Here is a 9,381-nt window from a genome sequence, read left to right on the forward strand (position 1 = left end):
ATATCTGTTTTCCAACATGCTTTCTGTCTTTGTCTTGAATGAGATTACTTGGTTTTGTCCTAGCCCTGGCCGGAGTCCTAGCTGGGAGGGAAACAGTCAAATGCATAGTTATTGTTTTGGGAGATGATATTTTTTTCCTTGTAAATCATCTCTCTGTTATGTATTATTATATTTGTTATTTTGAATGTATAATGTAAGCATTTGAGTGTATTCCTCTTTGTTGGATTTTGTGCTTGTGTCCGGATGAGACTTATAGCTGTCATCTGCATTTTTTGCCAAATTGGGACCTAAAATTTGCCAAAAAGACCAAAATTTGCCGAGGAGAACTAAGCGTTTCAGTAAAAATTAACACGCGATACAGAAAAAAAAATATATAAAAGACAATTTATTGACTTGAGAAATGAAATGACTGTGAATAGCGTTGTTACAAAGATTTTAAAGGATCATTATCCGTAGAGAGTAGCTTCCCTTGGTTTGGGCCCACAGGCAAAGCTGCAACATTTCTCAAGTTTTGCACTTTTTTTTTCGTTATTTTGTTTTTTGCTTCTTTTTTTTCCCAAAATTTGCCACGCGATTTGCCAATTTTCCCAAAATTTGCCACGATTTGCAATTTTGGGAAATTTGCCAAAATTTGCGGCTCGCCCTGATATTTGCGGCCGCAGCGGTCGCAAAAAATGCAGATGACAGTTATAGGTGGTCTCAAACCAAGTACTTTGATAGTGTGCTCTTGAAATCTACATCTGATCCCTATTTGTTCTCAGTTCCCCTATGTCTTACTTTTTCTTGGGTGCTTTAATTGTAATTCTAGAACTTTTTACTATCCCATTTTCTTCCTTTTTACTGGCACTGATATAAACTAAATGTGTTGCAAGCGCCGTAAAACTAAAACCTTTAAAAACAACAAAAGCAAAACAATCAGATAAGTCCATATTTGATTCCTCTGGTCACATGTCACTAGATTTATGTTATTTAGCGGCATTGGAAATTAAGATGCACTTGATAGTGGTTCTTGATCCCATTAATCAATTTTCTCTTTCTCTTTCTCTCCTAGTCCTAGAATGGGACGACTTGGTTTTGACCACACCTTTGTAAGAGTTTTTTTTTTCTGTGAAGGAGGCAGTCAGATGTTTATGTATTACTATAACATATTATTTGTCAACTTTTTACTATCCCATTTTCTTCCTTTTTACTGGTGCTGATATGACCTAAATGTGTTGCAAGCGCCGTAAAACCCTTAAAAACAAAACAAAACATTGGTGGCCATGCGAGCACCTATGTGATGTTTGAGGTTGCCTTAATCTGGACAATCGATGGCTTATGTCTTTTCATGCATATTTTTGCCTTGTTTAAAAGAATACATTGCTCTATGAAAGAAAATGGGATGTACTCTGTATGCTTGCCTTTTTGGACAAGACAGATTTTGGCTCACAAAGTTTGACTCATTTAGTGAAATCAGCAATCACACATCGACACAAAATGACATCCATCTAATCAATTATAGATGCAGCCAAATATGTGATCTGATCTCTCTTCTCAAAACAGTCTTATGCCATAAAGTTATTTTAGAATTACGAGAAATACGGAACTTTAGTTTTTTAATTGAATAAACCATATCATTTGCTCTCAATAAAACAGATAAATTTAACCTAAATTTCATACCTACATACAGATACATAGTAACACCTAATACGAACACCTCTGTTCCTAGCATTTTGTCCAGATTACTCCGAGAGTGTGCAGGGAGCTCACTTACTTTGTCGTCTATCCCCCTATATCTGTTTTCCAAGTTGCTTTTGTCTTTGTCTGAGATTGGGATTACTTGGTGAATGTTTTGGGAGATGATATTTGTTATATGTATTGTTAAATTTGTTCTTTTGAATAAATAATGTAAACATTCGAGTGTGTTCCTCTTTCTTATTGGGATCGTGTGCTTGTGGCTGGATGAGAATTTTTTTTGTATAGTGATAGTATGCTCTTGGAATCTACATCTGTTCCTATTTGATTTGAACCATTCCACTTTTCTTGTGTGCTTTTAATTTTAAATTTTAGAATTTTACTGACGCTGAAATGACCTAAATGTGTTGCAATGGCGTAAAACCCTTAAAAACAATGAAACATTGTCCAGATTTCAGAGACATCCGGACAGTGCAATCTGTGCTTCCTCCCATAGTGGGCAGGGAGGTACATGCTGTGTTTTCTATCCCCCCATACCCATTTTCCAATTGTTTCCTGTCATTGTCTTGGTATGAGATTACTTAGTTTTGTCCTGATCCTTGCCGGAGTTCCTTGACTGGGAGGGAAACAGTTGAATATATCGTATTCTTTTGGGAGATGATATTTTTTTCCTTGTAAATCACCTCTCTCGTATGCATTGTATTATGTTTAGTTTGCATATTATATTATATGATTGGTAAACATTTGAGTGTATTCCTCTTAGTTGGTACATGTGCTTGTGTCTGGATACGACTTTTAGGTGATCTCAAGCTAAGTACTTTGACTGTGTGCTCTTGGAATCTACATCTGTTCCCTATTTGAACCTATTCCCCTTTGTCTTGCCTTTTCTTTTGTGCTTTAATTGTAATTCTAGAACTTTTTACTATCCCGTTTTCATCCTTTTTACTGGCGCTGATATGACCTTAATGTGTTGCAAGTGCCGTAAAACCCTTAAAAACAAAAACAAACAATCTTTGCCTAAAGTATCATGTGTAATAATGGCCGCATGCTCAGGTCATGGTAATCTAAGCCTATCACTATCATTAATGCAAACAATAACAGGACTACACGATCCGATAGTGATGTTTTTTCTTCTCTTTACTAGCCTATCCTGCTTCTTTGGTTTGTGATTGTATTTTTGACAGGGGATATTTTTTTTCTGTAAATCTTCTGCCTGTTTATTCTTGGTTATTTATAATTTAGCTTATGATATCTTTAGGTTATGATTTTGATTTACATTTGTACTATTTTTGTTAGATTGCTTGTTTTTTTTTGTTTCAGCGGTCTCTCATATAACCTCAATTGTGTTGGAAGAGACCTAAAGCAACAAACAAACAAACAAACAAACACTGCTTTAATGACCTCCCATAGTGGGCAGAGGGGTACATACTGCATCTTCTACCCCCTTATATCTGTTTTCCAACATGCTTTCTATCTTTGTCTTGGAATGAGATTACTTGGTTTTGTCCTAGCCTTAGCATTACAGCATAGTCCTACTCGTTCAGCCTCAGTTTCAAGTCTGTTGAGGACTTCTTGTGCCTGGTCCATCTCACCGTTCAGTAGAGCCATATCATCTGCAAAATCTAGATCCGTGACAATCATAGCTGGATTGCGCCGACTTCTTTGTCTATGTGGCGTGAAACCCAGCTCGTTCTCCATGCCAGCGTAGGTCTTTCTCATCACATAGTCCAAGACAAGGTGATACATTAGCCCCCTATCTCTTTGCAATTGTCTTGGACTATGTGATGAGAAAGACCTATTCCATTATATATAAATATTTCAAGTATAATTATGATCAACTTCTACAATATTGTTTGTTTGTTTTTAAGGGTTTTACGGCGCTTGCAACACATAATTGTCATTTCAGCAGCGCCAATAAAAGGGAAGAAAATGGGATAGTAATAAGTTCTAGAATTACAATTAAAGCACCCAAGAAAACAGTAAGACAAAGAAGAATTGGATCAAATAAGGAACATATGCAGATTCCAAGAGCACACTATCGAAGTGTATGATCAGTCACAAGCACAAGTCCCCACTAAGAGGAATACACTCAAATGTTTACAAATCATACATAATACATTACATAATAGAGAGATGATTTACAAGGAAAATATATCGTCTCCCAAAACTAACTAGAATATTTGACTGTTTCCCTCTCAGCCAGGGTATCCGGCCAGGACCAGGACAAAACAAAGTAGCTTAATCTCATTCCAAGACAAAGACAGAAAGCTACATAGTTGGAAAACAGAAATTTAGGGGGATAGAAGACACAGTAAGTACCTCCCTATGGGAGGTCAGGAACCCCACCAAGACACATGCCTTTACAGGGAGTACGTAATGGTGGTTTTGCGCATGCGTCTCTCGTCCTCGCTTCCGGTGAAACCGCGCGGTTAGTTAAATCGTTTCTCTGAGATCTTTAAGTTTTATCGAACCGTGTGTTCTAAACATTTTTTCCTCTCACTCTCACCCCAATAACATATTTTAAAGGTTGATATTATTTTTCATTCTTTAATTCTTTTTCATAATTAGTGAAATCTCCTTAACCAAAGGAAAGATATCCTCAGTTGAAAAGTTATAAGTTTATAAATTTTGTGGTCTATACGGTGCGAAAGTTTGGTCAGTGCACCTTCGTTTTTACAACTTCTGCTGTAGGACCTTTCAACGTCGCCCTTCGCCGACTCCGTATTGACATTAGTGACGTATGATGGAAGATCAAAGACATAGGCTAAGTCATAAGAATTGTAATATTGGAAGAAGTAGTAGTAATAGAATAACAACAACATCAACAACAACAACAACAACACCGCCGCTCTAACACCTTGCCCATTCACCCCCCCCCCTACCGTGACTTTTTCACCTCGCCCCCCCCTCCCCCTCCTACTATTGGCACTGCTGCTGCTACTACTACTACTACTACCACTACAACTACCACTATTACTACTACTACTACTACTACTACTACTACTACCACCACTACTACTACAACTACCACTATTACTACCACTACTACTACTACTACAACTACTATTGCTACTACTACTACTACTACTACTATTGCTACTACTACTACTACTACTACTACTACTACTACTACTACTACTACTACTACTACTATTGCTACTCAGCGGCGTAGCCTGGTCATTTAGGAGCATGGGGCTGGATTTGAGATGGGTTGTTGCATAGGATCATTTAGTTATAGATATGAAAGAGAGAGAGAGAGAGAGAGAGAGAGAGAGAGAGAGAGAGAGAGAGAGAGAGAGAGAGAGAGAGAGAGAGAGAGTATTTTGATGCACTCAATTATTTTACCTAAAATTTGTATGTTCTTTGTAACTTGTACTTGTTCATAATGCCTGGCTAAGGATAAGCGATAGCCACTGTCAATCTGTGCACCTATGTGAACAGTACCAAGGGTTTTCAATCTAGTGATGATATTTAAATGTAAGTTAGACTTCTGATGGTTCAATGCTCTCTGTGTTAAATTTTTCAAACAGGTAAATCCACTTCTTGTCCAAGACAATTCTGTATTGCTGTTATCGCCAAACAAAATACAATTAAAACAAAATAAACTCTTCTTTTCTATTCTCACCGTAAGCCAGGGAAAACGACTATACCAATCTTTATCAAATTAAATGGCCGATTCTGTTTCCCGTCTTTAATAGTGAGTACAAAATAGTTTGGTTGATGGGGACCGAGACTTTTAATCAAAAGTTTATTTTCCCTATTCAAAGACCTGTAATCAACGTGATTCATCACGCTTAATAGCGATTAATTAAAATTTTAAAAAACAAACACTGCACACATCAGATTAACACACTAAGTTTTAAAAGGGACTATGGGGAATTCAATATCACATGCCTGACACGCCTCCGAAGAGGGATGGGTAACAGGTACAACACGTTGCCATTATTGGAACAATTAGGTCACTGTTTGTGGCTGCGAGTAAGAAAGCCACAATGACTCGGTTCAACGTCAAGATGCCTCTTGATGCCCACAGTCATAGCACACGGCGAGAGTGAAATACATCGCCTGTTGTATACCGTGGGAATATGGCTGGAAGCATTCTCAACCTTTAAAGCCACACGCTGTACTGATTGGTCAGTGGCACGAGTACGACTCGAGCTGTAGTAAATTCAAAGCGGTGTGATTGGTTCAATTTTGAGGCTCTGTAAGGGTTTTTTAACACCAGGTCAACAATGAATTTCATTGTTTGTGAAACAGAAAATTAAAAGTGGTACTTTTTATTGTTAAATTCTTACAAATTAGACAGTGACGACCTGTGGCTTAGCCTTAATAGCCTTAAAGGCCCTACGCCACTGTTGCTACTACTACTACTACTACTACTACTACTACTACTACTACTACTACTACTACTACTACTACTACTACTATTATTATTATTATTATTATTATTATTATTATTACGACTACTTCTAGTACTTTTATTTTATTTGTTTTTCCACGTTAATTTGTGTATTGTTCTGACGAAGGGTCTGTACCCGAAACGTCCATTGTCAATTCCATTTTAACTCTTTCGGTAGTATTTTCACAATTACGTTCTCCCTGTAAGGGCATTTGTTTCGAGCATCGCTCTCATCAGGAAGGGAAAGTGAAAGTAGATTGAAGATTGTTGTGGTTCCGGCTTCGCGAAAAGGTGTTTGTTTCTATATTCTATGTCTGCAAGATGTTAGTTCGTTTCTTCTGTTGAGTGTTGCATGGTCGGTTTTATGATGATGAAGAATTTTTCTTCCAAGCAGAAGTTGCAAATCTTAGAGGAGGGGGAGTACTGTCTCTGGAGATGATTTTCCGTGTAATGCTGTCACTGGTCACTGTCATTGAAATTGCACAGAAATAGAAGTGGTGAAGTAGAGTTAGAGTTAAGAGGTAGTGAGGTAGGTACATACTTGACGTCTAGGTAGGAACTACTTGCATACCAAATCGGCATAGGCCATGTTCATTTTTTTTTTAATTTTTAAATTATTATTAGGATAGGCCATGTTCATGCACAGCAGGAACAATTATACAACTACAACCGAGGCCTTCCGAAAGCTAATGCTAGAGGGAAACAACTTGTATCTAGCTAGAGTTATCTAACTAATCCTAAGAAAAAATAAAACCTTTAGCTAACCCTGATAGGAAAAACAAACACCTTTACTAAGACTTATAACTAACCCTAATAGCAGTAGTAAGTAAGGCACGAATGTTGAGGGCAGAAATATACTACTACTACTATTGGAAGTACAATTGGAATACGGAGCAGTTGCTTGGGACCCCTACCTGAAAGAGGATATTCAAAAACTTGAGAGAGTCCAGAGACAAGGCGCCCGGTTCATAACTGGGAACTATAAGAGCAGAACCCCAGGATGCATGACAAAAATGTTAGAAGAAAGAAATCTCATCAGCCTCCAACAAAGAAGAAAAGAAACCCGTCTGTCATACATGTTCAAGATTATAACAGATCAAATACCATCCATAAAGGCAGACTCCTTTTTCACGCCACGACCAAACAAAAGAAAAACCAAGCACTCACTTTTGCCAACCACATAACTGAAAACCCCATTGAGAGATACGCCACAAACAATTCGAACTGCTTCAAAATCCCACAGACAAGAACACAAAACTACAGAAATTCTTTCTTCATTAGAACTATCTCGGAGTGGAATGGGCTGGATGAACTGGTCATCATGGCACCACACCTATATGATTTCAAGGCCCGACTGACATGGGCCTGCGCCCAATGAGGACGCCACTAAAATACAACCAGACCGTTGGCAAAAGTCCCATTGGAAAAAAATACAAAAAGGTATCCCCCCTCCCGAACCCCCATCCCCCATCCTTTATAGTGATATAAATAAAAGAGAAGAAATCACAAATAGAAAACACCAATTGTAAAAATATTTTTAACTATCAAAAAGTACTCAATGATATGAGCTAAGAGCAAAAAAGGAAGAAATAATGAGATAGTGGCCTTTATCTGCTGTGACCATTTGTCACAAAGCATGATGTGAATCAGTTGATGTCCAGATATCGAGCTGAATAAAAAATATCGATTATTAAAATAGAGGATTCCCAAGTGGCGTAAGGACTGGGGGACTTTGTTCTTTAGTCGTGCAGCTTTAAAGTTAGTGAATCTAATTGAAATACTGCAAATTGATTTATTATAATTTACGTATGTATTCAATACAATAGAATAGAAGTAAAAAGTGTAAAATGGATTCAAGTAAGTGACAGATGAAATGTAATGTTTGCCACCAGTTACAATCCATGAAACCAAATGATAACTCAGTAGAGTCATAAGACTTATAACTAACCCTAATAGTAGAAAAAAAAATCCTCCAACCTCATAAAAGACAACCGACTCAGCAAATTATTATTGAAATTAGAAACAATCTCACCATTTCTACAGATCAAATTTATCTCAGAAAGTAATATTTATTGGACATTGCAGCTAAATGAAAGTCCATGATGGCTAAAAGCTTAAGTAATATAATAAACGTGCTGTGAAACTAAGGAAGTCCTGCCACTACTACTACTACTACTACTACTACTACTACTACTACGACTACGACTACTACTACTACTACAACTACTACTACTAGACTGCTAATAATAATGATAATAATCACACACTTGATACATTAATCAACATAAGACAAGCAAAAACTGTAATGTGATTATTCTCAGACATGTCTGAGAATAAGAAAATTGGCACTGTCTGCCAATAACGATGGATGGTTATACATAGACACTTTTTTGAAACTCTGCGCTTTTATACATTTATCCACATGTGTGTGAGTGTGTGCGCCGACACACGCATTTGTTTGATTAGGTGTGTGTTGAGGGGAGGGGGAGGATGGTCCTGACAAGGTTAAATCCATCCATTCAATGCTTTGCTCTGAGACTGGCAGGACCTGTGTGTCCTCTATTATTATTTGACCCCTTTTTTAGTCTTTACACAATTTGCACATTTTTACACATTTTGTATTTTATCATTTGAATAATTTTGGATTGTCTATTACATTTTCAGTAACAGTAAGTTGATTCCACTTTTTGATCTCAAATTCCGCTTTTTATGTATTCTGATTCCTCTTTGGGGCTATTGGGGGTAGGAGCCTCTGACCACTCCACGGACCTCTACTTCTCTGGTCAATTCAACGCGACCAAGCAACATCAGCTAAAAGCGCGACATGAAAGGACATATTCTAGATTGGCTTGCTTTGTTCACATGCATTTTTACTCATTTGGTTACACTCCGGTTAAGTTGATTTTCGGTTAAGTCGATTTTATTCCCTGTTCCCCTGGGCATTGTCTTATCCGGAGTCTACTGTAAACAGTTTTTCAGAAAATCATGCTCAGAAACAGAACAAAACCAAACAAAAAAGGAGATAGGAATAGACTCGCTCAATAAAAATAATTTTAAAAATTAAAGAAAAAGGGAGCAATAGGATTCGAGCCTGTGCAGCTAAAAGGAACAAAATTAAAGGTGGTCTAACCCACTGAGCTGTCTATCCACACCAATATCGGTGTATCTTAAAATTCATATATGAGCTAGATAATTTTCCACCATCTTTGCTTCCTTATTATGATAGTTATTTTCATTTCTGATTCGAATAATATGTTGTTAGATCTAGTTTTGTGGAAGTGTGATAATGAATTGTATTGTTTTGTATG

At 37.2% G+C, this 9,381-nt stretch overlaps 1 protein-coding gene across 1 annotated transcript in view; it reads left to right on the forward strand.

Annotated features, from left to right (window-relative positions):
* The window catches only part of LOC144965539 (peptidyl-prolyl cis-trans isomerase FKBP8-like), a 184,352-nt gene that overhangs the window by 50,633 nt on the left and 124,338 nt on the right, over positions 1 to 9,381 (forward strand). The window lies entirely within an intron of this gene.

Source organism: Berghia stephanieae, chromosome 2 (assembly GCF_034508935.2).
Source record: "Berghia stephanieae isolate SIO BIC M18660-M18661 chromosome 2, UCSD_Bste_1.3, whole genome shotgun sequence".
Taxonomy (NCBI): Eukaryota; Metazoa; Mollusca; class Gastropoda; order Nudibranchia; family Aeolidiidae; genus Berghia; species Berghia stephanieae.